The following is a 27,679-nucleotide window of genomic DNA, read 5'->3' on the forward strand; positions in this document are numbered from 1 at the left end:
TCGATTTGCCAACATATAGCATAACACCCAGTGCTCATTCAGTAGGTTTTCACAAGTTCATTTATCCAGGTAACTCCCACCTAGAACAGGAAAGAAAACACTGCCCTAGAAGGTCCCTCGCGCCCAGTCATTACCTGCTTCTTCCTCCACAGGGAAGCCACTATTCTAAACCATAAATTAATTCTGCTGGTTGTGAAACCCATATGTAGAATCATAGTATGACTTCTTTGACTCAACGTCACTTGTAAGATGTTGACTGTAGTGACAGTCTATTTATTTTCATTGACGTACAGGATGCCCTTTATGGCTAGTCCACAAATTCTTATCCATTCTGTTCTTGTGGACAGGCTTTTAGATTGTTTACTGTTTGTGCTATTATATTTCATGTTACCATAAATATGCTTGAGCATGTCTTTTGGTGCACAAGCATATGCATTTATGTTTGGCATATACAATAGGTGTGGAACTGCTGGATACTAGGGTAGGCCTATCTTCAGTTTTAGTAGACATTATCCAGTAGCTTTCCAAAGTGGTTGTACCAATCTATACCACCAGCAGCAAGGCAATCAGTAGTTCTGCATCTTTGTCGATACCTGGCCCCGGCATAGGTCTTGTCCATGTGAGCCATTCTGATGCATGTGTCATCGTGCCCCACCAAGCTTTTAATTTCCATTCTCTTGATGACTGATAAGGCTGAGTACCTTTTCATATATTCCATGCCCATTTGGATATTTTCTTTTATGAAGTGGCTGTTCAGGTCTTTTGAGGAGGGATGAGAAAGTGTTAAATGAGAGTAGGAGAACAAATGGTTTAGGATACTTGCCTTTACCTGCAACACCAAGAGTCCACTTGAGTTTAGTGGCCATGAAACTAAAATGAGATCGGTCAGCATGTCACATTTTTCCAGACCCAGGAGCATATGGAGAATGGGACCAAGTCAGAGTGAATAGCTGCCCAGGTGAGTAAGGGACAGGAAGTTGAGGGAGTTATTACAGAGATGAACCATGGGCTCTGGACTGGGCAGGGGGCAGAATAAGGTCAGTGAGAATATAGAAGGGTCAACAGATTGTATAGGCCCTGAGGGCTGAAGAATTTTTGGAGCAGAAGAACAAGAGGAATGAGCTGGAAAGGTTAGAAAGAGAGATGAATTGCTTAGACTGGGTCATGGGGATGTCAGATAGTTATCTGTCATGATTAGGTCTGTGGCACAAGCATGGCCATGAGTGGATGAGAAACTAGATCATAATAGAAATCAAGGAACTGAGAGATCAAGGTAAAGGGAAAGTGACCTATTTGAATGTTGACATCATCAAGAATTATGATGGGATTGTTGTCCAAGAGAAGCTATTCTAATTTCACCAGTATTAGCAATCTATAGATAGAAAGAGAGAGAGTGCCCGCACAAAGGGCCCAATTACAATTGAGTAACAGAGCTCTTTGTACATGGGAGCTTACTATTTAGATCAGATGATAATTTCAAATTAGTGCCAAAGGACAGGTCATGCCATAAATAGTGTTAGGACAATTGTCTATCCACTGGGAAAGTAGTATCGTTTTATCCCTGCCTCACACCATCTATAAGAGTAACATTTAAGTGGATTAAAAGACCTAAACATCCAAAACTATAAAATTATTCGAAGAAATTAAAGGAAAATATTATAATATTGCGATAGAGATTTTCCTAAAAAGATCTTGAGATCCCAAGCAGTGATAATAGTTAATATTTATTGTGCAATGCCCTGTGGTGGTTACCATTCTAAGAACTTTTCATGTGTGTTTATCCATTTAAGCCTCACAACATAGACAACCCTATGCACTAGGTACTCTCGGCCTCCTTTCACATATTAAAACTGAAGCACAGAAAGGTTAGCTTGCCCAAGTCACACAGCTAAGATAACTCCAGAAGCAAAAATAGTAGACAAGTAAAACTTCTATATGACAAAAAGCAAATGAAATTTGAAGAAAAAGACAAGTGGGAGCAAAGATATTACTAACTGTGTAACTTTCTCTTTTAAACAGCTTTATCGAGGTATGATTGACATACAATAAACTGCACATATTTAAAGTGTACAATTTGATGAGTTTTGACATAAGTATACACCTGTGAAACCATCACCACAATCAAGAATGAACATATCCATCACCCCCAAAAGTTATTTATAACTTCAGAACTGATTATTTCCATATCATACATACTCAAGGAGTTCCTACAAATCAATTAAGACAAACACATACAACCCCATAAAAATGGGCAAAGGATAAAACCAGGAATTCACAGTGTAAGACATAATACAAATGGCTAATAATCACATGAAAATATGCACAGCCTCAGTAATAATGCAGGCAATGCAAATTTAAATGATGAGATAGCATTTTAGCCTGAGTGGTGAAAATTGGCAAGGTTGATGCTATCCAGAATTGGTGAGGGTGTGGACACATGGGCTCTCTCAGAGTGTGGTGACAGTATGAATTTGCATACATCTTTTTGGAATAGGGTAGATATTCTCTACATCTAAAATACATATAACTTCTTTCCCAACAGCTCAAATTTCTAGAAATCCATCCTTCAGCAATACTCACACATATGTGCCTATGTATAATGCAGCATTTTTAAATAAGGAAACATGGAAACATGGGGGGAGGGGGAATCCCTAAATGGCCATTAATGATTAAATAATGTTAAAAATGGTATGACTATGCTCTGGAATATTACATAGCTATTAAAAAGAATGAGTGAGATTTCTGCGTCCCAACAGGGCAAGGCGGAACCTTATTTTTACTTTTAAAATCTGTGTGTGTAAGACTTTTTACCTTGTACTCTGTGTACTTTCAAATCATTTCAATTCTTAACAAGTAGTTTAAAAATACCCAAAAATGAAAAAAGTGACGCATGCATGTAAAAAAAAGGGGGAAGAAAACCACATTCGTGCAGTACGGAATTCTAGAGGGAGATGCGCACGTCTTCCCCATGTTTATTAATTCACGGAATGAACCAAGTGCTAATTATGCAGCGATGAACAAAACGTCGCCCCTGTCCTCGTGGAGCTTATTTTCTACCGAAGAAGGAAGAACTAGTAAAAGGCGATGCCGAATTTAGATGGGAGAGGGGGAGAAAAGTCCCTTTAGGACTTGAGAGTTAGCTGGAAGCCTGAAGGGCAAGTAAGAGCCCTCCAGGGGATGCGTGGGGAGAAGGGTGACCCCAGAGAAGAGGTGCAGAGGTGGGAGGTGGGGGGGGTGTAGGGCACAGGTGCACTGGGAACCAGAACAGCCCCCAGCAGGGCTCAGTGACTGGTACCCCAGGGAGCATGCAGGAGAAAGAGGAGTCTCTCCCTTTCCAAGCTGGTAGCCTCAAGATTGTGTGATGTGTGTTGAGGAAAATCTACCCTTTTTAGGGACAGTTGGACAGATTCTGACAAACACGCCCAGTGGTGTCACCACCACCACAGTCAAGTCAGATCACGTCTGTCATTCCACAAAGCTCCCTCGTGCCCCTTTGGACTCGACCCCTTCCCCTGCTGCCAGCCCCTGGCAAGCACCGATCTGCGTTGTCACCATAGCTTTGCTTTTCCACATTATCATAATGGAATCATCCAGTGCATAGCCTTTCCCGCAGCATAATGCTGTTGAGATGCATCCATGACGTTGTGTGTATCAGCGATTCAGCCTGTTTTATTACTGAATGTATGGATGTGCCACTATTAGTTTATTCAATCACTAAATGATGAACATTTGGGTTTGGGTTTGTTTTTTTTGGGGGTGTGTGTGTGTGTGTGTGTGTGTGTGGGTGGGTGTGTGTGTGTGTTTCCCTGGCCGTTATGGAGAAATCTTCTAGGAACATTGACCTCCACAGGTCTGCGTGGAGGTATCTTTTTATTTCTCTAGAGTAAATACCTGAGAGTGGAGCTGCTGGATTCATAGCAATGTCTGAACTTCATAAGAAACTGCCAGATTCTCTGCCAAAGTGTCTGTAGCGTTTTGCATTCCCACCAGCAATGTGTGTGAATTCTAGTTCTTCTCGTTCGTGCCAGAGTTTGATACTATCAGGGTTTTGTTTTTTTTTTTTTTTTGAATTATTATTACTTTAGCCATCCTGCTAGGTGGATAGTAATATCTGAAGGTGACTTTTGTGCATTTTCCTAATGATTAACGTTGCTGATTGGATTTTCATATGTTTATTTGACATCCGTATCACTTCTTTGGTGATGTGAGCCTCAGAGCTTTTAATTATCATTACATTCTTTGTGCAAGTCCAAAATATTAACTAATAAATAAATATCAAATAATAAAATTGGGGGGCTTCAGCAGTTTCACTGCTGCCCGGTCTCCCAAACTCTGAACTTTGAGAGGGCTCCTCTGAACACATTGGAGTGTTCCAATCCAGACTAGGATCTTGCTAGCTAGTCTCCAAAGACGGCTCCCACACAAGCCAGGCCTTTCAACAGCCAGGGCCTCGTGCACTCCCCTTCCACATCAAATCTGGGCCGGCCCTGTAACCAACAAAACGTGACAAAAGTGATCCCTCCTGACTTCTCTGGCTAGATCAGAGGAAGCCATAAAGCTCCCCCCTCAGTCCTTTAGAATGCTTACTCTGGGAGAAGCCAGCTGCCATGTAAGATGGCTAAATACGCCCAAACCCCTACACTATGAGAAAGCCCAAGGTAGCCATGCAGAGAGACTGCATGGAGAGAGAGATGCCCGGCCAGCCCCCAGCTATTTCAGCCGCTCCAATCCAGGCACCAGACGCACGAGTAAAGAAGCCATTTCAGATGTTTTGTCCAGGCAAGCCTTTGGGTGACTCCTGCTGCAGCCGCCCTCTGACTACAAGCCTACCAGAGTCCATGAGTTGGGACTACCTACGCAAGTCAACGCTCAGAACCATGGAAGATGACAACACATTGCTACTCTCTTTTTAAAAAAATTATTATTTAGAGATGGGGGGAGAGAATCTTAAGCAGGCTCCATGCCCAGCACGGAGCCTCATGTGGGGCTTGATCCCACGACTCTGAGATCATGACCTGAGCCGAAGTCAAGAGTTAGTCACTTAACTGATTGAGCCACCCGGGCACCCCAATACATTGCTATTTTAAGTCACTAAGTATTGGAGTGGTTTGTTATACAGCAACAGCGAACCAGAACATGAATGATGCCCAGGTTTGGGGTCTGGGGAAGGTGGTGGGGTCATCCTCAAGTAGGGGAACAAGAGAGAGGGCTGCTGGTTGTTGTCACGTTCCTTCCTTTTTCTTCTACATTCTCATTCCCTGTATGTCATCTTATATCCTTATGCTGTCAGTGCCAGAAACGTGGGTGGCTACAAGAAAACGGAGACTGAGCAAGAAACAGGAACTGGGAAAGTCGGAGCAGATGCCAGGCCCAGGAATGAGCCCAACTCCAACGAAATAATAAGAACAGTGATTCCTTACAGTCCTTTACAGCTTCTAAAGCACTCTTTAAAATGTGTTATCTTATTTGACCCTCATGCCAGCTGGGTGAGGGGGGCACTTACTCCCGTTAAACTGGGAGAAGAAACAGAAGCTCAGAAAGGTTAAGTGTGGGCAGCCCCGGTGGCTCAGCGGTTTAGCACCGCCTTCAGCCTAGGGCATGATCTTGGAGACCTAGGATCGAGTCCCATGTCGGGCTCCCTACATGGAGCCTGTTTCTCCCTCTGCCTGTGTCTCTGCCTCTCTCTCTCTCTCTGTGTCTCTCATGAATGAATAAATAAATAAAATTTATTAAAAAAAAAAAAAAAAGAAAGGTTAAGCGTGGTAGAGAGTACAGCCCTGGTGCAGCCACACTGGTAGAGAGTTCTTGTTGGGATGAGAAAGAGAACCAGGACTAATTCAGAACTGCTTATCTGGGCTTGGGATGAGGAACAGGGGCAAGAAACCATTTAGCATTAGAAGTTGGTAAGGGCAAAGTCAAGGCTTAGTTATTTGCTGAGCACCTACTGACAGTAGACTAAGTTCTTGACATGCTTCATCTCATTTACTCTTCCTGCTGGTAAATAAAATTACCATTCTCAGGGGCGCCTGGGTGGCTTAGTTGGTTGGGCATCATGATCTCGGGGTCCTGGGCTAGAGCTCCATGTTGGGCTCCCCATTCAAGGGACAGTCTGCCTCTTCCTCTCCCTCTGCCCCCGCCCCCTGCCACTCATGCTCTCTCTCTCTCTCTCTCAAATAAATAAAATCTTTTTAAAAATACCATTCTTATTTTGCACCAGGGACTCCTCTTGTTTCTATAATATCACTGCCAGTTCACAAGACATGGTTCTGTAACTAGAACCTTGTACCTGGTTGATGATGAGCACAGGGTCCTGATTGACCTCCTTACCCATCCTGTGCACATTGGTGTCCTCACTGCCCTCGAGCCTATGGTGGACTTGCCATTTCTGTGCTTAGAAACCATCAAGGGCTGCCAGTAGACCAGGCTCCTCATCAATCCCCTACCCATTGTCCTGGCCCAAAGGTAGGTCCACGTCTGTTCCTAGTTGTAGGGATTCATTTATTCATTTATTCAAAAAATATTTATCAAATGCCTACTAAGTGCCAAGCCCTGGGTTAGAGAGGAGACACCTTCCTTGACTATAAGGAGCCTGTAATCTAGTAGGGTAAATAGACAAGTTCCCTAAGGGTACCAAAGGGATTTGTAGAGAACTATGGGAGTATGTTGAAGAGGAGTGACCTAACTGAGGAGTGAAGGGAAGAAGTAGGTGAATGAAATGGGAAAAGTTGAGGGAGAGCAGTATGTGCATAGACCCTGAGGTAGAAAGGAACACAGAATATGAAAGGAAAGGAGAGGAACTCCAAACGGAACTTAAAAAGTAGACTAGATCATGTAGGGCTTTGTAGACTTTGGGAGGGATTCTGGTTCTTGAAGTGGGCATGGGATATGTTGGAGCAGAAACAGTGATAATAGGTTTGTGATTAGTAGCTTGACCTGTCTGCTGAGTCCACCTGGACACAGGGCCTCATCTCAAATAACTCGTTCCTAGATTGGGTGTTCCAAAGTGTGGAGCTCCTGCCTCAAAACCTTCCTGCACATCTGCCTTGCACCCATCTCTCCGGCACTGGTGGAGGCCTGGTGGAACTGAGATCATTTGTTGTCTATCCAACATCCGCCCCTTATTCCTCACAGAAGCCTGGTTGTATTGAGCGGTCCTCCTTCCTATCGGACCTGTGCTTCAGAGCAGCAGCCCCAGCCCCAGCCCCAGGGAGAATCCTAACTGGCACGAGAGAGTCAGTATTGGCAATCCCCAACTCCGGCCAGAGACCAGCTTGGGCACAGGTATGCAAGGAGGAGCCCAAGCCGGGGCTTCTAGGAAAGGATTCTCACTCAAACACACCCAGAGGAAGAGGGTCTTTTCCTTCCACTGGACACTGTGGAGTCAGGATAGGGGGGCTGAATCTGGAGCAGCCCTTTGGTGACCATGAGAGGAGCCATTCTGAGGACAAAATCAAAGCACTCAAGAAAGCTGCAAAGGACAGAAAGAACCTGGGTCTTTAATGACATCATTGAGCCACCACATGGGAGCCTACCCTCCCTCTGCAGGAGGAGGTCCTGTTGTGTGAGAGGATGCATTCTTTCTCAGTATCTAAGGCTGCTGAGTTTGAGGTCTTCTTTTTTATTTTTTTTTAAGATTTTATCTGTTTATTCATGAGAGACACAGAGAGAGAGAGAGGCAGAGACACAGGCAGAGGGAGAAGCAGGCTCCATGCAGGGAGCCCGACGTAGGACTCGATCCCGGGTCTCCAGGATCAGGCCCTGGGCTGAAGGCGGTGCTAAACCACTGAGCCACCCGGGCTGCCCAAGTTAGAGGTCTTCTGGTCTCAGGCACCTCCCCACCCCCCACCACGTGCACCCCCACCTCTGTTTATATATACCTATGCCGACCCCAGGCTTTCAGGGTCCCTGTGGCAGCTCCCCTTTTACCTGTCAGGACCACCCACCTTGTTGATGATCCAGTTTTGGCACCATAGGCCGCTTTCCCTCTAGCCCCCAGCAGGCCTGTTTTAGACCTCTTACCACACCTTGGGCCTTGGATCCCTCAAACATAACTTGTACCTTTTGCATCTATGCCCTTATAACTGAGAATAAACACAACCTTCCCAAGTTCCAGGTGCTCTCTAGCTGAACTGCTCTTTGGTTCCCTGGCATATTCAGCAAGCGCTCAGACAGAAGCTGCTACACATGTACAGCTTGGCTAAGGCTGTAACAGGAAACTGAGTCAAGGTCAGAGCTTGGATAAAAAAATAAAATAAATAAAAAAAATTAAAAAATTAAAAAAAATAAAAAATAAAAAAAATAAAATAATAAAATAATAAAAAATAAAAAAAAATAAAAATAATAAAAAATAAAAAAAATAAAAAATAAAAAAAATAAAAAAAATAATAAAAAAATAAAAACAAAAGGGATCCCTGGGTGGCGCAGCGGTTTGGCGCATGCCTTTGGCCCAGGGCGCAATCCTGGAGACCCGGGATCGAATCCCACATCGGGCTCCTGGTGCATGGAGCCTGCTTCTCCCTCTGCCTGTGTCTCTGCCTCTCTCTCTCTCTCTCTCTCTGTGACTATCATAAATAAAAAAAAAAAAAAAAAAGGTCAGAGCTTGGGAAGATCAAGAAGCAACAAGGAAGGGGAATGCAAGATGGCGGTTTAGGACCAAGAGCTCTAGAGGCAAGTCAGGGAGGAAGCGAGTGTATAGAGGCCTATCTGGATTAAAAACTGGTCCGTGATGGGGCAGCTCGGCCAGGTTGAAGGAGTTGGGCAGGGCCGAATAGCCCCTGTGTGGAGCTAACATCCCAGCCCCACCCCATCAGTCCCTACCCAGTATCTTGTGTCAATTTCAAAGTTCCCCTTCAGTAAACTACCTGGATTCTCTTGAGTTAAAGTGGTTCAGATGTTGACTCAAGTCAACTCAATATACAGACCACCTGCTCCTGGGCAAGGTGCTGGAAATGCTGTGATGAGGACACCATGGCCCCTTCGGTCTAGGGGCTCACTGTCATCAGAATTGTTGGCTACCCCCACCCCTCGTGTTCTAGAACCTGTCCCTATCCTCCCAGCCCTAATGCCACAGCACTACTCCTCTTCCATCTGCATCCTCTTTTCCTTCTGATTCCACTGAATATCCACCTCTGCCAGGAAGTTTTCCCTGACTGTCACTATTGGGCACAATTTATGCCATTCCAACACCCTTGGAAATTTCCTATTGAATGCTGTCCAGCTAGGATGAACACAGCACGTATCCTTTCAGCCTTCAGGGGTGTGTGTGTGTCCGTGTTTGCCTCATTCTAGCCAAATGCCACATCATGCATTGTCATCTGAACGTATTTGGAAGGCAGCCCAAGCCAGGGCCCTCCTGTCCTTCGCTCTCCCCTAAGCCCCAGTCCCTGCTTTTCTAGATGTGTCCCTTTGATGTTCTACCAAGACCTCAGACTCATCACACCCCAAACTGTCCTTCCCAACCTGCTTTCCCCCCTCAATTCCCTATTCTTGGTTGTAGCCACACCGGCTACCTAGACACCCCAACTCAAGCTCCCCAACCCATTCCCCAATAGACACACATATGGAATTCACTGATGCCCCAGGTCCATGAGATCTTCACCCCGTGAACAGCTGATTTGGCCACATAATACAAAACTCACACTCCTACAAAACTCATGCATGTCCAGCCGCACAAAAATAAAATCAGAAGCACACAGAGAGCTATGCAGAAAAGAAACTCACACTCCTGCGTCATCACAGCAAGTCATGCATAATGATAAATACACGTACATACTCACACGTACACGGTCCTAGGCGACAAGCCTTTCACCAAGAATGTTCTGGGGAAATGAAACATGGTAAAGTCTAATCATCTTGAACCCAGACCCAGGCCCTGAACCCATAAATCCTACTGGGGGAGGAGGGCAGGCGTCGCCTTTCCCCTGCTCCTGACAGCCGTGATTTGTGCCTGCTCCGTGGACCCTGGTGCCATAATTCACCCTCAGTGCCCACAAGATGACTGTCCAGCCTGGCGATACGCCTGCCTTAAGCTCCAGGTTGGCTGTGCCTGTCCTCCTGGCCCCAGATCCAAACTGTGTCAATAAAGCTAGGGCTGAGAGCAGGGGATAGAGGTCACATAAGGCTCTGTTTCCCAGGACAGAGGACCACAAGATGTGTCTATCACCCCAACATCTTCCAGAATCCCCTACTTATTCAGGAACTCCAGGACAAATTCCTCTCTGTGCCCAGACCCAGACCACAGTTGACATCCAAGCTGCCTTCAACAAATTGGCAAAGAGGATGCCGACAGCCAGAACCTGGCTGTAAGCCCCAATTGTGAGAACCCAGACTTCTTACTGCATGAGCAACCTGGAAGCCACTGCTCCCATCACTCTGCCTTCCCTTTTCCCCACCTCCAAACACACACACAGAATTCCCTGGCTGTGGCCTGCCGGAGGACGGGCAGCTCCTGAGCAATCCCTGGGCCTAATGCTCACTGGGAGGGCAGTGGCAGGGTGGATGAGTAAGATGGCACAACTTCCTTATATGTTCATGTGGTGGTGTGGAGGATCTGGGTGGTGGCTGGAGCAGATGAAGGTGGGAGGTGATGGAGGAGGTGACAGTCTAACAGAGATCCAACCTTACACGGCAATCTACTGTTAAGCCCAAAACAAGAAGGTCGGATTTTCTCCTTAATTGCTGAGAGCTGGGAATAAGGCTGCACACGTAGAGCCTTCTGGAAAGGGCTCTGATAGTAATGACGGTCTGTCTCAAACCCTGTAACATCCTGCCTCTGCCCATTAAGAGTGAGCGAGTCCACAGTGAAGAGAGATTCCACAGGGATTGGCTGCTAGTGGACTGGGGAATCCTGTCTGAACTGCTCTTTTGACCTACTGGCATCCCTTTCTGTCTTGGAACCTTGTTTATTTACCCTTTTTCCCTCTCTGTCCTCACTGGGGGAAAGATCGAATAATCGAATGTTGTGGAGATAATTGACCAACCATTTGGAAAACAATACAGCTGGAGTCTTTACACAAAAAAATAATTTCAAAAGGGTGAAAACATCAAGCGTAAAAAAGTGAAGCCACACAAGTACTAAAGCAAAGTGTGAATATTTGTATTGTTTAAAGGAAGGGTGGCTTTTCTAAGCATGACACAAAATACAAGAGTTCTAAAGGAAAAGCTTGGCAGACTAGACCACAAGAGAATCAAGTATTTATGAAAGACAAAAAATAAATAAGATTGAAAGTCAGGACAAAGTAGAAAACATTAGGACCATTCTCTCTAATACGTAAAAGAGGTCCTGCAAATACAATTTTTTTTTTTAAAAAAGGATAAATATTCCAGTAGAGAAATGGACAAAGAACATGATCCAGACAATTCAGAAGTGAAATGTGATTGCCGTTAAGAACTGAGTATACGTTCCAGTTCAATAGTGATCAAAGAAATGCAAATTTAAAAATGGTATCAGCTGTGACCTAGCAGGTGGGCAAAAGTTTTTTAAAAAACCGACAAGGGTAGAGACACCTGGGTGGTTCAGTCTGTTAAGCATCTGCCTTTGGCTCAGGTCATAATCGCAGGGTCCTGAGATTAAGCCCTGCCCTGGGCTCCCTGCTCAGCGGAGAATCTGCCTCTCCTTCTCCCTCTGCTGCTCCCCCCACTTGTACTCTCTCTCTCTCAAATAAATAAAATCTTAAAAAAAAAATCTGACAAGGGGGTCTGTCATTGGCAACCGAGTAAGGAAAGGAGCTCTCTCCCACGCTGTGTTCATGGACTGGAAGATTCACTTTTGTTAAAATGTCAATTCTACCCAAAGCAATCTACAGAGTCAGTACAATCCCCACCAAAATTGCAATGACTTTTTTTTTTTTTTTTTTTTTTTGCAGGAAAGGGAAAAGCCATCCTAAACTGCATCTAGAATCTCAAGAGACCCTGAAAAGCCAAAACTATCATGAAAAAGAACAAAGCTAGAGGACTCACTTGCACCTCCTGATTTCAAAATTTATTTCAAAGCTACAATAGTCAAAACAGTGTGGTAGGGGCATAGACACAGACATATAGACCAATGGAATAGAAGAGAGCACAGATATAGACAGTCCAACGATTCTTAACAGAAGTGTCAAGACCACTCAATGCGAAAAGGACAGTCTTTTCAATAAAAGGTGCTGGGAAAACTGGATATTTATAAGCAAAAGAATGAAGTTGGGCCCTTACTTACCATTATGTCCTCAAAAGTTACCTCAAAGTGGATCAAGGACCTCAATGTAAGACTTAAAACTATAAAATTCTTAGAAGAAAACACAAGGCAAAAACTTCATGACATTGGATCTGGCAATGATTTTTTTGTATAGGACACGAAAGGCACAGGTGGAAAAAGAAAAAAAGAGAAATTGGACTTCACGAAAATTTAGACATTTTGTGCATCAAAAGATACTATAAAGAGAGTAAAAAAAATAAAGCAATCTACAGACTAGGACAAATATTTACAAATTTTATATCTGATAAGGGGTTAATGTCTGGAATATATAAAGAACTCCTACAGCTCAAAACTAACAACAATAAAACAACCAGATTTAAAAATGGGCAAAAGACTTGAAAAGACAAGTCTTCAAAGAATATATACAGATGGGGGCAGCCCCGGTGGCCCAGCGGTTTAGCGCCGCCAGCCCAGGGTGTGATCCTGGAGACCCGGGATCAAGTCCTGCATCCAGCTCCCTGCGAGGAGCCTGCTTCTCCCTCTGCCTCTCTCTCTCTCTCTCTCTCTCATATGAATAAATTAATAAAATCTTAAAAAAAAAAGAATATATACAGATGGCCAATAAGCACATGAAAAGATGTTCATCACTCGTCATCAGGAAAATGCAAAACCACGATCAGATACCACTTCACACCCTTTAGAATGGCTTCTAAAAACAAAACAAAACAAAACAGAAAACAACAAGTGTTGGCAAGGATATGGAGAAATTGGACCCCTGGTGCACTGTTGAGGAAACATAAAATGGCGCGGCCACTGCAGAAAACACTGAATCGTTTTCTCAGAAAGTTAAAAATAGAATCATCATATGATGCAGCAACTCCATTTTGGGGTATATATCCAAAAGAGTTGAAACTAAGGTCTCAAAAAAATATGTTCATGGTAGCATTATTCAAATGTGAATAATGTGAAAGCAACACAAGTGTCCCTGATGGATAAATAGATAAACAAAATGTGGTATATACATATGATGAGATATTATTCAGCTTTTAAAAGGAAAGAAATTCTGGCCCAGGCTACAACGTGGATGAACCTGTAGGGCATTATGATGAGTGCAAAGAGCCAGCGAGAAAAAGACAAATATATGATTCGGCTGAGATGAGGCCTTGAGAGTCATCAAAATCACGGAGGCAGGAATTAGAATGGTGGTTGCAGGGCCTGGCGGGTGGGGTGGGGAATGGGAGCTAGTGGTTAATGGATACAGAGTTTGAGTTTTATAGGATGAGAAGCATTCTGGGGTTGAATGATGAGGGTGGTTGTGCAAGAACGTACTAACCGCCACAGAACTATACACTTAAAAATGGTTAATATGGTAAATTTTGTGTTGTATGTATTTTACCACAATAAAAAAAAAAATGAGGGGTGCCTGGGTGGCTCAGTCAGTCAGGTGTCTGCGTTCAGCTCGGGACATGATCCCAGGGTCCTGGGATCAAGCCCCACATCAGGCTCCCTGCTCAGTGGGGAGTCTGCTTCTCTCCCTCTCCCTCTGCCCCTCACTCTGTCATGCTCTCTTGCTCTCTCTCAAATAGATAAATAAAATCTTTAAAAAAAAAAATTGAGGGAGAAAAGCTAAAAAAGAAAGAAACCAAACCCGACCAGGGTGTCCACCTGTGGCAATGGTTTAAAGACGGGGGTCCCTCCCACACTGATGCAGGGAGACATGAGCCCGGGTCCCGGGGCTCCAGAGGCCGGTGGGCCCGTGTCCCCGTAGCAGCTGCTAACAGATACAGCCCTTACCGCGCACCAGGCATCGTTCTAAGTGCCCAGCACTTCATCATCCTAACAGTAATCCCACAGGATAAATCCTATTATTATCCCCATTTTACAGATGAGGAAACCGAAGCCCAGAGAGGTTAAGTAATTTGCCCACCATCCCTTTGCTAGACGACGACAGAACTGGTACCGGCATCTGGCTCTGCTATGCCACATTATACCAAAATGTTAATCGTGCAAACCCTTTGTCCTAGAAATTCCACTCCTGGGAATCAATCTTAAGGAGTTAATTAGGCAAGCGCACAGAGATATATATACAGGGATGTGGCTCCCCATGTCAAATGTATCAGAGAAAAACTGGGAACGGTATCAATATCCATCAGTAGGAGATCCATTGACTGAATTATCTTGTGTCCGTGAAGCAGAAATGCTACGCAACCATTAAAAAAGTATGAGTATATTATATTCGCTGATACGGAAAGAGCTCAACAACATATTGTTGAGTGGAAAAGCAGGTTGCAAAACAGCATGCATCGTATGATCCCATTTAGGTAAAATTATATATATATCACTCAAGATCCAAGAGGATGCTCACCGAGCGCTAAAGGTTATTATCTCGAGATGGTGGGAATTTCAGGGAACCTTGATGTTCTCCTTTCTCCCTTTCTTGTGTCGTTTGGATTTTGTACAGTGGGCATATATTATCTTTGTAAACAGCAAAGGCAGTTTAAGAAAAATGAGCCTCCCGGCGCCCCCTTGTTTGTATCTCCCCACGCTTCGTTCGCCCAACCTGCCGTGAGTCCCCACGACGACCTGGGAGGCCTCGGACTGGGAGGAAAAAGAGAGAAATGGACCCTCTTTGGATGAATCAGGGGGGCAGAGACAAGGCCACTGCGGGAAGCGTGGGGAGAGCGATGCATACACCCTGCTTGACCGAGACGGAAACCGGTCCAGACGCAGAAAGGTACCAAGCAGGTGAGCCAGGGAGGAGGGAAGGCGAGAAGGTGCAGCCGCAGGTACTTGGTATGGGCGCCATGTCTCGCTCCCAGGTTGGCTAATGCTGTCCTGTTAATGAAGTGAGTGATTAATAGCCAAGGGGATAGAGAGCTGGTATATGAGATTAATCCCAGTTAATGAATCCATTGTTAACGGCATTAAATAGCGACGGGGGATGGGGAGGCAGGCTCCTCTCAGCACACCCAGGCCCGCTGCCCCGCAGACAGCAGGGAGGAAGGCCTGGTCTGCTGGGGGTGGTGGGGAGCGGTGGGGAGGTGGGGGGGTGGGGAGCCCAGGCCCCACGCTGACTACCGTGAGGCTGGCACCCTTCACAGGCCCTCGGCCCCTGGCTACGTAGCCCTAGCCCCCCACCCCTCCCACCCACCCACCCCCACCTCCCACCCCCACCTCCCCGGCCCTGGGAGAGCCAGCTGGCCCCGTCCCTTGTCCCTCGCTGCTGTCTCCGGCCTCCTCAGCCTGACTCCAGGCCGGGCCACGCTCCCTCCCTGGGGAGGCTGAGTGCCCAGGTCCGGGGGCAGTGGGGGCCGAGGGTGAGGAGAAGCAGCCACTGGCCACTGGAGGCCAGAGGACACGAAGCCCTCCAAGGGTCAGGGCACGAAGGGTCCTGGGCGGGGGAGAGAGAGACTGGACGGCAGAGGGTCCTTCCTGGAGGACAGCGGAGTCCGGGTCCGGGTGACCCTGCAGTGCACTGCACATCTTCGGGGGGCCCAGGCATCAGGCGCGCCCTGGGCGACCTCGGGCTCTCCAGGCTGTCTCTCCTCGGGTTCCAGCTGACCTCCCGGAGCCTCGTGGATGAACAGATCCCCGGTGTTTCCTGTGTGTGGGGGAGAGATAACATTTCCTGAACCCTCGCTTGTCTAGGCCCCAAGCTCGAAGCTGAGAACAAGCTCATGGGCTTGGCCCTCACCATAACCCCGAATAACGGCTGTTCTTGTCCCCATTTTACAGAGAAGGACACTAATAAGGCTCAGGGACGGGCAGCGTCCTGCCCACGATCACAGAGCAAGATCGTGGTAGAGCCAGGGTTGGAAATCGGTGCCGCACGGCTTCAAAATCTACGCTGTCACGGCAACGCTTCCTGCCCCTCGACCAAGCGGTGGGCCCCAAGGGGCGGTCTCCACAGCAGCAGGTACAGTGTCCGCCTCACCCGGCAAGCCCTGGGCCCCACCTCGGACCTGGGGGAGCGGCCCCGGGGGTGCTGGCGGGCACGAATGATTCCCGGGATGCAATGAACCTTCTGAGGCCCCGCTCTTCCAGGCCTGCAAATGCTGACGCACCCAGGGACCCTTCTCCCTGTCTACACTCTCTGTCTCTCCGGGTGATCTCATCCCGTCCCCTGGCTTTAAACATTTATATGCTGACAACTTCCCAATTTATATCTTCAGTCCTGACATCCCCCGTGAACTCCTATCACATACATCCAGCTACCTGCCTGACATCCCCATGTAGCCGTCTCCAGGATCTCAAAATTAAAGTGCATCCTGATTGTCCCCAATCCTGCTCCTCCCCCATCTCTCCCTTCTCAGAAAGTGGCACCAACGCTGACCCGAGTTGCTCAGGCCCTAAGTCTTAGAGTCACCCTTTACACCCCTCCTTATCTCGTGGCTCACGTCTAGGCCAACAGGAACACCCGTTGGTTCTATTTTTAAAATATATTTCAAATCTGACTCCATTTACCACCTCTGCATCTGCCGCTATGGTCCAAACCATCTTTCTCTTCTCACCAGGACACATATGTTCACATCCCAAATGACCCCTGAACTCACACGCAGGCTCCTACAGTCTTATCTACTCTCAGTGGCCAGAGTGATCTTTTTAAGACATAAAGCTGAGATATGTCACCTTCCTGGTCGAAACCCCTCCAGTTCTCAACATGTATAGGATTAAATCCGTAGTCCTTGCTTGACCTCCAAAGTCTTGTACAGTCTGTACCCCTACATCCCTCAGTCCCCTCCAACCTCATCCACTCTCTCTCACTACACCTGCTCCCCCACACCACAACCACACCTGCTTCTTAACCACCTAGATTGCCATGAGCATGCCCCCACCTCAGGGCCTTTGCACCAGCTATCCCCTCTGCTCGGGTGTTCTTCTAATTGCTTCATTCAGTTCTTTTCCTTTTTTTTTTTTTTTTTTTTGGATTTTATTTATCTATTCATGAGAGACACAGAGAGAGAGGCAGAGACACAGGCAGAGGGAGGAGCAGGCTCCATGCAGGGAGCCCAATGCGGGACTCGATCCCAGGACTCCAGGATCACACCCTGGGCTGAAGGTAGGTGCTGAACCGCTGAGCCACCCAGGGATTCCCATCAGTTCTCTTCTTAAAGTCAAAGCAACCTGTCCCACCTCCCACCCCATGCTCACTCAGCTTTGTTTTCCGCACAGCACTCATTGTCACCTGATGTCACGTTGTTTTCATGTCCTCCTCTCCTACCAGGCTGTATGCTCCATGAGGACAGGGACTTCCCATTTGCTCAGCAACCAGAACGGTGCCCGGATGGGAGCCGCTCAATCAGTGTTTGCTGAATGAATGAACTTCCCTGAACTTCTGTTTCCCCTCCTGTAAAAATGGGCATCCTGGCCCCAAGAAGTGCCTGTGCAGATTGAAAAAAAATAGGTAAATGACCTGCGTAGCTCATGATTGGCCTAACGTGGATCCTCAGTGAAGATTTTTGTCATCTTGGGAATCTTCCCTTCCTTCCCATGCTTAAGAATTCCTGCTGGCTCCGCATGTCCTACCACCTCGAGTGAGTGTGGGCCTTGACCAGATCGGGCTGGGGAGGGTTGGCCACGGCCAAGGTGCAACCCAGCCTGCTTCTCCCTGGGCCCCCAAAGAAACTAACCACAATCTCACATCTATCTGATTCTTCACATTTTGCCCCAAACTGAGGTCAGTGTTGACCACACCCTCACCTCCGACCTCTCCCTTGTGCCTGGATCGCCCTCAGCTCTGCTCTGATTCCAGGCCCTACTCTTGCTCTGAGAACCAGCTGGCCTTCCTCCACGCCTTCCTCCTCCTCCTGGAAGCCGCCTTCCTCCTCCTCCTGGAAGCCGGCCTGACTTTCCCTCTCTCCTCCAAGCTTCCCACTTACTGCAATTCTGCACTCCCCTGTGCCGTCCTTGGAGTGTCTCTAGGGTGTTTTCCCTCTTCAACCATAACAACAGTGACACCTAATTTTTAAATTACGTTTGCTGCGAAGCCAAACAGATCAGAGAGCTATAGAGGGAAAAGTCGAAGTTCCCCTTCGCTGGCCCTTGTCCAGGCTCGTTCCTCCGTGGGGTGACCCCTGCCAGCAGTCTGGCCTGACCACTCACGCCCCTCCAGGCATTTGCACACCTACCCTCGCCCACACCCCAGTAGACCGGATCATGCTGTACCTCTCCTTCAACCTGATTTTTTGACTTAGCAGTATGTCTCAGTGATTGTGCCCTGTCAGCACCGACTCCCTTTTGAAGACTGCACGGCCGTGGCTGGGCCATGATTTATTTAACCACTTCTCTCTTGATGGACGTCGGGGTTGTTTCCAGTTTTGCACTATCAGAGGGCGGAGGGCGCCCTGCCCCAGCAGCCCCGTGGGGTGGGTGCTGCCCTGAGTGCACGTTTCTGCAGGAGGGAGGGAGGCAGGGAGGCCGGAATGGAGGCCGGGGTGGGGTTGCAGGGGAGAGGCTGCCCCCCTCCAAAGGGCCTGAGCCGCCCTGCCCACCGCGCGGCCCACACCTGACCCTGCGCTCTGATTTCACGAAGCACTTCCACAAGCACTATTTTATTTCTCCTCACAAGAGCCCTGCGAGGTAGTGACATCAGTACCATTTCACAGGCGAGGACTGGAATTCAGCCCATCCTGTCACTCTGCAGAGCTCCCGCTCAGCTCAGCTCGGGTCCTGTGCAGACCAGACAGGTCCCCAGGCCCCAGGGGTGCTGCTGGGGCATGCACACCACCGTCCCAGTGGGGCCGTGGGCGCCAGAGGAGCAAGGGGGTCTGGAGATAGAGGGGAGGCGCTGGGTGGGGGCTCCACAGCCCGAGGAGGGGCTTTCTTCCCACTCCTTCCATGGCTCAGAGGAGCCTGGGCTCAGGCTGAGAAGCAGGGCTGCTAGGTTGCCATGGAAACGGAGGGTTCCTCTCTCCCTCACAGCAGGAATCACGGTGATTGGGGGTGGGGGGTGGGAGGAGGATGTTTCCCTGGCAGCAAGGCGGGTTGGGGCTAGGAGGCCGGTCACTCCTCCCCTCCTCCCTCCCTTCCTTCCCGCTCCCCACCCAGTGTGGAGGCCAGCCGCCAGCAGGGGGGCCGATGGGGGGGCTGGCCTAGACCCCCAAAGGGAGACTGTCAGTTGGTGGCGGTGGGGTGAGGCGGGGAGTCAGGGGATCCCAAAGGAAGGTACAGATGGTCCCTCCTTTTAGACCCCCCACATATGAGGGCCCCCGCCCAGGTGCTCTAACAGGACAGAGCTGAGGTTCCTCTCTCACCCAGAGAGTGGACCCCACTGACTAGCCCAGCTCACACTGACCCCAGGCACATGTGCACATGAACTCCGTACACACACACACACACACACACACACACACCACTCACCGGCAGTCAGGCACTGATACGCTCATAGGTTGATGGGTTCTCGTGCATGCTCATTCATACACAGTCACACCCACACACGCACACCACACGCACCTGCTACCTGATGCACGCGTGTGGTCACATATTCCAGCACGCGTGCAAACATGCATCCTCTCTCTGCCTCTGCGACTGCTTGTCAGTCCTGGAAGCGCCTTCCCTTCTTCGTCACATCTTGTCCTGCTCACTCCCCCTTTGCTCTGTCTCTCCCCCTCTCCCCCAACCCTCAGCCTTGTCCTTGGCAGGAGCCCTGCCCTCTGGGCTCAGCCCTGGAAGGAGATGCTGTCATTTCCAAGGGAGCAGATTCTCAGACACAGACAGCACTCAGCCTTGAAAAAGCAAGGAGGGTGGGGGGGGTTGTGGGGGGGAGGCGTGCAGTGTCAAGTTTAATACCCCACCCACCTCCTTCTCCTTCCAGATGAGGCTCCTGCCGAATCCTGGCTGGATCTAAGAGCAGCAAAAGTTACCCCCTTCCCCAAACATGACAAACAAAAGCCTCCCACAAGCTCAACCTCAGTGAGTTAAATTGTAAATATCCAAACAACCGTGGTTAATAATAATAGGCAGCTAAGTGGCTACTACTGAGGGCTTGAGTACCAAGTACTATGCTAAGTTCACGGTCCCACTTATTCCTCGGATCAGCCTCTCAGGCAGGGAATATTATTTCCATTTCACAGAGAAGGAAGCTAAAGCTCAGAGAGCTTGTGTAACTTCCAATGATGGAGCTGGGACGGCCAGACCCCAAGCATTCCCACCGAGGGGCCACCCTCCTTGCTCACCCCGCACGTACCGAGCAAGGGCCCCTGGACCGGATGGGAGGCTATCAGCCGGGTGACTGGTGCAGGAGAGCAGACACCTGCTAGTTGGAACTGCATACCAGACACCCTTCTCCTAAGGGTCCTCTGGTCATTCTCTGCCTTCCACTGAGAGCTTGCAGGGTTGTTGTCTCTGGGTCTCTTTTTTGTTTTTTTAAGATTTTATTTATTTATGCATGAGAGACACACAGAGAGAGGCAGAGACACAGACAGAGGGAGAAGCAGGCCCGCAGGACTCGATCCTGGATCCCGTGAGCCGAAGGCAGACACTCAACCGCTGAGCCACCCAGACGCCCCATGTCTAACCGCTGCTCTATGTCTAGACTCCTTTCAGCCTCTTCGCTTCAAGTCACTCACTTGGTCATCCTTCCAAGCCCTCAGCTGCAGAGTCATCCTTTTGCAAAGAATTCTTCTAGAAGTTCCATTTCCCCTCAGGCCTACTCCAGCCAGACCCACGGAGCTATTAGGTATGAATACAATGGCTCATCAAGGTGTTATGCTAAACACAACTTACTTAATTCCTAAGAGGAATTCTGTTCTCAGTTGTTTTTTTTTTTCCTCCCTGCTACACTGTGATTATATCCTCCTAGCTTTTTGAAGGTAAAATGTTGTTTTAAGTATCCTTACTCAATTTTATGTTGCCAAATTCTATGAGTTCCTCGATTTTTTTTTTAAATAAAGGGGTCCGGAACTACCGATTGCCTACTGATCTAATCCAACCCCTTATTTTTCAGACTGGGAAAATGAATCCAAGAGACAAGAAGGCTTGACTTGTCAAAAAATTATTTGTGAGCTGCACAGGCTCTAGGGTCAAAAGATCTGGTTAAAGCCAGCCCAGCCACTGCATGGGCACAGATGGGCAAGTCAGTAGACCCAAGTGAGCCTCAGTTTCCTCATCTGTACAATGGACTGATCTGAGAACCAAACAAGACACTAAGTAGTTCGGCACTTGGAAACTACAAAATGCTGTCAAGCATTAGCCGTCACATGACCCTTTGGCTCCCAGACTGGAGCCAGGAGCCAGGCTTCCAGATCCATGTTCTATTATTCCCCCCACGGTAGGATGTTCAAGTGGCACAAGGGCGAGCTGTGGATTCGGAGACCTGGGTCAAAGCCCAACTCCTTAGTTCACTAGCTGTGCAATGGTCCTTCATCTGAAAACAAGGCATTTAAATACTTGATCTGTGGGTGACGGGATTAACCGAGTTACTAGACAGGAAGGGGCCTCTGCGGAGCCTAGCACCAGGCTGCTGACAGTGAGCGCTGCTTCCCCCCCCCCCCCCCCCCCCCCCCCCGCAGATCTTCCACCAGCTGTCAATCTCTGAATTTCTTCAGTGGTGAGTGGTGACCAATCTCTTGCCTCCTCCGAAGGAAGATTTGATTTTGGAAAGATCCCAAGGTCGTCTGGTCAGGGAGGCAGACAGTTAGTAATCAAGCCCAGGAAGGAACACCCTTTGGAGGTGCCAATGGGTTTCAGCTCTACAAGGGGGAGGAAGAGCTTCTCCTCCAGAGGGAGCCTCCGGAAGGAGGCCAGTCTTGCTGGGGCCTGCAGTTCCACTTTGCAGGGCCTCTCCTGGAGGCCTTCGTAGGAAGCAGGTCTGCACCTTCCAGAGCGGTCGTCATGTGTTGGCAGCCCAGAGGGGTTTCTTTGGCTCTGTGACTGCCTCTCATCCTTGCCAAGCAGATGTCAGAGCCAGAATGACACATCATCTAGTCCACTCCCCCTGTTTTTAAATGAGAGAACCAAAGCCCTTCCCTCCCCTACCTGTTCCCTGATGGACAGAAGCAATGCTTCAAGTGCAACCCAGAGCTTCAAGAGCAACCCAGAATGTCCCAGTCGGAAACTGACCTTGGGGCTCTCCAGCCCAACCCTCTCTTTCTTTCCCACTGCACTTTACAGATAAGGACACAGGAGGCAGGGAGAAAAGAGCCATGTGCTAAAGGCACATGCTCCCAAGGTAGTGACAAGGTGGCTGGTACCCCCAAGCCTCCTGTCCCTCAGCCTGTGTTCTTCCACTGCCCAGAGACCCATTCTTTATATGAGGAGCAAAAGACCGCTCTCCCAGCCTCTTCTGAGAACATCCACAGAGGCTAAGGAAGGAAGGCCAGCCCGGGAAGAAGTTCAAGAGGCAGGATGGCCGCCCAAGGGGGTGGCACTTCATGCTTTCATCAGGTGTCCTGTATTCAGTCAGCAGAGGGACCAGCTGGGCACCTGAGTCATAGGGTGATGAGGCAAGCCTCCTCCTCTCCGGTCTTCAGCTTCCTCATCCAGAAGAGAATGGATGCTGCCCTGCATACATCTTGGTCGCTCATCCCATGACCCCAAGGACTGCGGCCCCTAAGGTTCAGAGTCTGATGGCCAGAGTGGCAATGCGTGTGCCCTGCTCCACTAACTCCCATGGCGCCCGGTGGAGGAGCAGCAGGGATCATCGGCTGCAGATTTTGACCTCAGATGCCCACTTCCTTGGTTTCCAGTATTATCTGTATCCTGCACCGTCCCCCAAATCTTCCCACCCCCTTGGGAGACAGCAGCTAGGTTCAGCCTGGAAAAACTGCGCCACCTAGGGGCAGTTGGCTCCCACTGCAGCTTGGTAGGAAGGAGGAAGGGATGTGGGGGTTCCTTCCTCTACCAGAGCACGCTCCTGACCCTTGTTTGTCTTCAGGGTCCTCATTACAGCCTCTAGAAGGGCCGGTCAGGGATTCTGAAGATGAGGACACTGAGGAGGTCAAGCCGCCACCATGTGGCAGGGTCCAAACCAGAGCCCAGGCCTCCAGATTCTAGCAAGCTCTAGAATTCTGCCTTTCCTTCCTCCCCGTTCCAAGGGTATCTCTTGGTGGAGTGATAGCTAACACATAAGTGATGAGTAAGTCTTCAACAACCACCCTCTAGTGGGGCAGAAATCATCTTAAATCGCTGTGAAATGTATTTTGTTCGTTGTGACAAGCACTTGGGGCAGAGTGGGGCCTTGCTCTCGGCTGTGAAAACATCAGAACCTGGGGGATAGACTAGGGGTCAAGTCTTGGCCCTTAGCAAGGGCTCAGCTGAGCTATCCTGATCCCCCACCTGAGAGAAGTCTCGGAACAACCTGCAAAGCAGGTTTGACTTTTTTGCTGGGTTCTTGGAAGGATTAGCAGCCAAGTATGAGAAACAGGGGACACATGACCAGCCTCAGCAAGTTAGTCAGAGCCACCCCGACCCTCTGCACCCAGAACCTTCCCCTGGCCTCCTGACCCAGAGTAAGAGCCAAAGTCCCTCTGGCGGCCTTGAGGCCACTTGGGAGCTGCCTCCCTCACCTCCCTCACCATGCTCCTCCTCTATCCTGCCAACCTCACTTGCCCAGCTCATCCTCAACACCCTACCCTGGCCTCTTCACCATCCCTAAACATCTGGGTATGTTGTTTACTGTTCCTCTGTTTGGAGTGACATTGGTATAAGCTTCTCCCTCACCTCCTTTGGGTTTTTACTCAAATGTCAGCCTCCAGAGGGGCCTTCCCTGCCTAAAATTTCAACACATGCCCCCACCAACCCACAGCATTTGGGTTTGTCTCCTTTCACATTTGTTACCATCTAACACATTATCTATACGTAACTCACTTCTCTTATTTATTCTCTCTCCTGTTCCATGTGTTCACTGCTGAGCTCTTGGCATATAGGCGGGGCTCAATAAATATTTGTTAAATGTGTGGGTGACAATTCAAATATTCAAATAATAATTTTGAAAAGAAAGAGAAAGAAAGAGAAAAATCAGAACATCAACCCTCAATGCCTCTTGGAAACTCAGAAAATAATGAACACGTATAAGACTTTTCTGTTTATAAAAACTGGTTTCCTATAAAGCATTGAGCATTATCCCCAGGAAACTGTGAAGAGCATGGTGGCCGTGCCTACTCTGAAGGTCAGGGAGCAGAAGCCCTGCAGGATGGAGGTCTTGTGTCTGGGTCACACCCCTGGTGCCGGGCAGAGCGAGGAGGATCCAGTCTTCAGGCTCAGAGGCTCCAGAGCTTTCTGCTTCCCACGTTCCAGCAGCTTCTGTGGAGCAGAGAACCTGGAAATGCTTACACTGAAGTACTTGGTTGAAGGATTGTTCTTAGCATAAGCACAGTACTTAAGTGGCCACCCAGCCAGCTTTCAGAGGGCTATCCCAAGGGACAAGCAGAGCCTTTCTTAACATGCGTGAAAGCTTATTGGGCACCAGCTCTATGGCAGGGCCATGAGACCAACCCCAGGGCAGACACAGCCAGACTGCTCAAACCAGTGTGGCTAGCTCTCTAGACAGAAGCTGCTCCTGCGGGGGTAGTCCAGGAGAGTAGATGGATCTGGAGAGAAGTCAGGTGCCCAGGAGGGAAACACTAGAGCAGGGCACAGGGATCCTGGGCTGGAATCCCAGCTCTGTACAACCTGAGGCCTTGCCATCATTCAGGTCGTTTCCCAAAAGCCTCTCTTGGGTTCTGGGCCACGAGGCACCCATGCTCACCACAGTGCACACTGTACTGATGGGTCAGCCTCCTTCCCTCTCTAAGCCAGCAGTTCTCAACTAGTGGGGAGAGTTTGTCTCCCAGGGGACATTTGGCAACGTCTGGAGACATCTTCGGTTGTCACAACTGGAGGGGGGCTGTTACTGGCAACTAGCAGGTAGAGGCCACGGATGCTGCTACACATCCTGTAATATATAGCCTCCTCCCTCGAGAATTATCCAGCCCCAAGTGTCAAGAGAGCCAAGGTAAGAAAGCTTGCTCTAGATTGTGAGTTCCCAGAAGGGTAAGAAGTGTCAGGTTCTTCTCTGCACACCCAGTGCCTACCATGGCATGTGTAAGGCCTCCTATTTGCTGACTGCTGAGGGCCAGAAAACTCTGGGTCCCCGTGACTCTACCCAGCAGGCCCGCCCGCCTTCTCATTGGCAGGGCTGATAGAACTGGGCTTGGAGGTGAGGAGGAGTTCCCAGGAGAAGGGGGCTCGAATCAGCCAGTTCACAGGCTCAGAGTTCCCCAGCTCTGCCCACGTCTTCCCTGTTTCAGAGCCAGCAATAGGCTTTAGAGTCAGTTTCCCAGCTGGAAAGGACGCTTCCTGGAGAATCTCCACTTACCTTGGCCGCAGTCAAGCTATGAGCGTCTGGGTCGCCTCTGAGGCAGGATCCGGCCCAAATCAACAACAAGCTGGCCCCAACATGACGACTGGAGGTGATGTGGGGGTGAGGAAGGAGCCCCTTGAGAACAGGACCATGTCTACAGGGATCAAGGGCACATCCCTGGTGCTCACCATCATATAATATCTGGAACCTGGTAAAACAAATGCATATTTCTGTTGCTCCAGACTGTGTCTGGTCCCTGTCCTGGCCTTGTATGCAATCCCATTTAATCCTCTTAACAGCCCTGCCAAGAACAGCTACATCCCACATTCACAAAGGAGCTGAGGTTCACAGGTGAAGCATTAGGCCCAGGGTCACAGAGCTCATAGGTGGCATCTCCAGGATTTGAGCTCAGGTCTTTTACCAAAGCCCACCACCTTCCCACCGAACCACCCTACATGCCCTCCAGCCAGGGGTCAGAAGCGCCTTTGAGAAGCAGTTCTAGGAGAAAGCCCCTCCAGCCCCAAGGGACTCCATGTTGCCCTATGGAGAGAAACCAGGAGCCAGCTAGGATCCTCTCTCTTCTACCCCCCACACCCAGTCCCAGCCAGTATGGGGGAGTCCCTGGAGCTGGGAGAGACTTCAGCAAGTGCCTAGCACCATTCCTGGCACAGCCTCTGGAATCAAGGTCCAGGAACTGGCCCTTCTCACAGGCAACCTCTGGCTCCTATTCCAGAACCTCTGGGGATGCGCATAACAAGGCATTCGAGGCTGGGCACCTCCACCTGAAGTCTCCTATCCATTGCCTGCCAGTCTCTTTAAACACCTACCGTTCCACCTCCCAGGACCACATGCTCTTGCTAGAACCTGCTGGCACCCTCACTCCTCCCCGTCTTTCCACATCCTGTTTTCTCTACCTGGGAATGAATGCCTTTCCCTGTCCTGTTGGCTGAGCCAATTCTTCTTAACCTGGGCTGGCTTATCCATTAGGCCTAACAGGCATCGTGCTTCGGGCCTAAAACACTTCTAGCAACCCATGAAAATGTTTTCATTTCCCTTTTTTATTTTTAAAGATTTATTTATTTATTCATGAGAGACACAGACTGAGAGAGAGAGGCAGAGACACAGGCAGAGGGAGAAACAGGCTCCATGCAGGGAGCCCAACATGGGACTCAATCCCGGGACTCCAGGATCATGACCTGAACCAAAGGCAGGTGCCCAACCTCTGAGCCACCCAGGTGTTCCTGTTTTGATTTATTTTAAAATCAGAAGAAAAAAAATAAACTTTCAGGTCAAAGAATATGTTTTAAGATGTAACATTAATAAATTGCCTTTACACTAGTACGGTTGTAAAATATCCTTTTTCATGTATATTTTCTGTTTTTAATATACTTTTAAATTCTGTGTGTATCATTGCATCATTTAGTTTGAATAATGTATATTTATTTGCATGTGTGCACGTGTGTGTGTGCGCGTGCACGCGCATAAGGAATGGTCCACAGAGGCCAAGTTCAGACCACAAAAATCACAATGTAGCCCTGTCCTTGACTTCCAAGCCCAGCTATTGAGTCATTTCTCCTAAGAAGTCATACCAAGAGCCCACCCCCAACAGAACTGTCTATTCTCTGTGTCTCTATCCATTTCCTTGCTTAGCATATGGTATTATAATCACGTGCTAACCTGTCTTTCCATTAGATGGTGAGCTTCATAAGGGAAGGGCCCAGGATGTGGCAGGTACTTGGCAAATGTTACCAAATTCGGTTAAAGCTCCCTGAATACCAGTGAGGAACAAAGGCCTCCCTTCCTTGGGTCACCCACAACGTACACAGCAAAGCCGTCTCTCTAATCACGTCTTTACTCAGGTGGGGCAGTTACCTGACACTGTCCTAGGCAGCAGGGGTCAGCCTGCTGCAAAGGAAGCCGTCATGGTTCTACCCTCACAGGGCTTCTACGGGTAGGCCCCTCCTGCCTAGGAGGTCTCTACCCCTTGAACTCTGCCATCGTTTCCCATCCTGCCCCACGAAGCTCCCCCAGTGCAGAGGGGCCAGGAGAGAAAGCGGTGCTAGGGCAGGCCTCCTTCCCCCACCCACCCCGGACCCCCATCCCAGACCCCACTACCTTTCCCTGGGGATCGCATTCCTCCTCCAGGGCCCTCCTGGAAGGTGACTACTCCAGCTCCTGGGTGCTCATTAATTTCATGCTCTGTCTCCTGCGTGACTGACCTACTT

The 27,679-nt window shown here is 49.0% G+C and overlaps 2 long non-coding RNA genes across 3 annotated transcripts in view; one reads left to right on the top strand and one right to left on the bottom strand.

Annotated features, from left to right (window-relative positions):
• The window catches only part of LOC111098938, a 30,049-nt gene extending 12,866 nt beyond the window's left edge, over positions 1 to 17,183 (top strand). The window contains exons 3-5 of one of the 2 annotated variants that reach the window (XR_005370082.1): positions 14,663 to 14,920; positions 15,911 to 16,091; positions 17,133 to 17,183. This is a non-coding gene — a long non-coding RNA (uncharacterized LOC111098938). Of the gene's footprint in view, positions 1 to 11,864; positions 12,493 to 14,662; positions 14,921 to 15,910; positions 16,092 to 17,132 lie in introns of those variants that run through there. The other variant, XR_005370083.1, reaches the window with a different exon arrangement.
• LOC111098939 lies at positions 15,365 to 19,764 on the bottom strand. Its single transcript, XR_005370085.1, has 3 exons — positions 19,628 to 19,764; positions 17,361 to 17,556; positions 15,365 to 15,776 (listed from the first exon to the last, which is right to left on the bottom strand). It is a non-coding gene; the product is annotated as an uncharacterized LOC111098939 (long non-coding RNA).
• Between the last annotated feature and the right edge of the window lie 7,915 nt (positions 19,765 to 27,679).

The sequence above is a fragment of the Canis lupus genome, chromosome 15, assembly GCF_011100685.1.
Source record: "Canis lupus familiaris isolate Mischka breed German Shepherd chromosome 15, alternate assembly UU_Cfam_GSD_1.0, whole genome shotgun sequence".
Taxonomy (NCBI): Eukaryota; Metazoa; Chordata; class Mammalia; order Carnivora; family Canidae; genus Canis; species Canis lupus.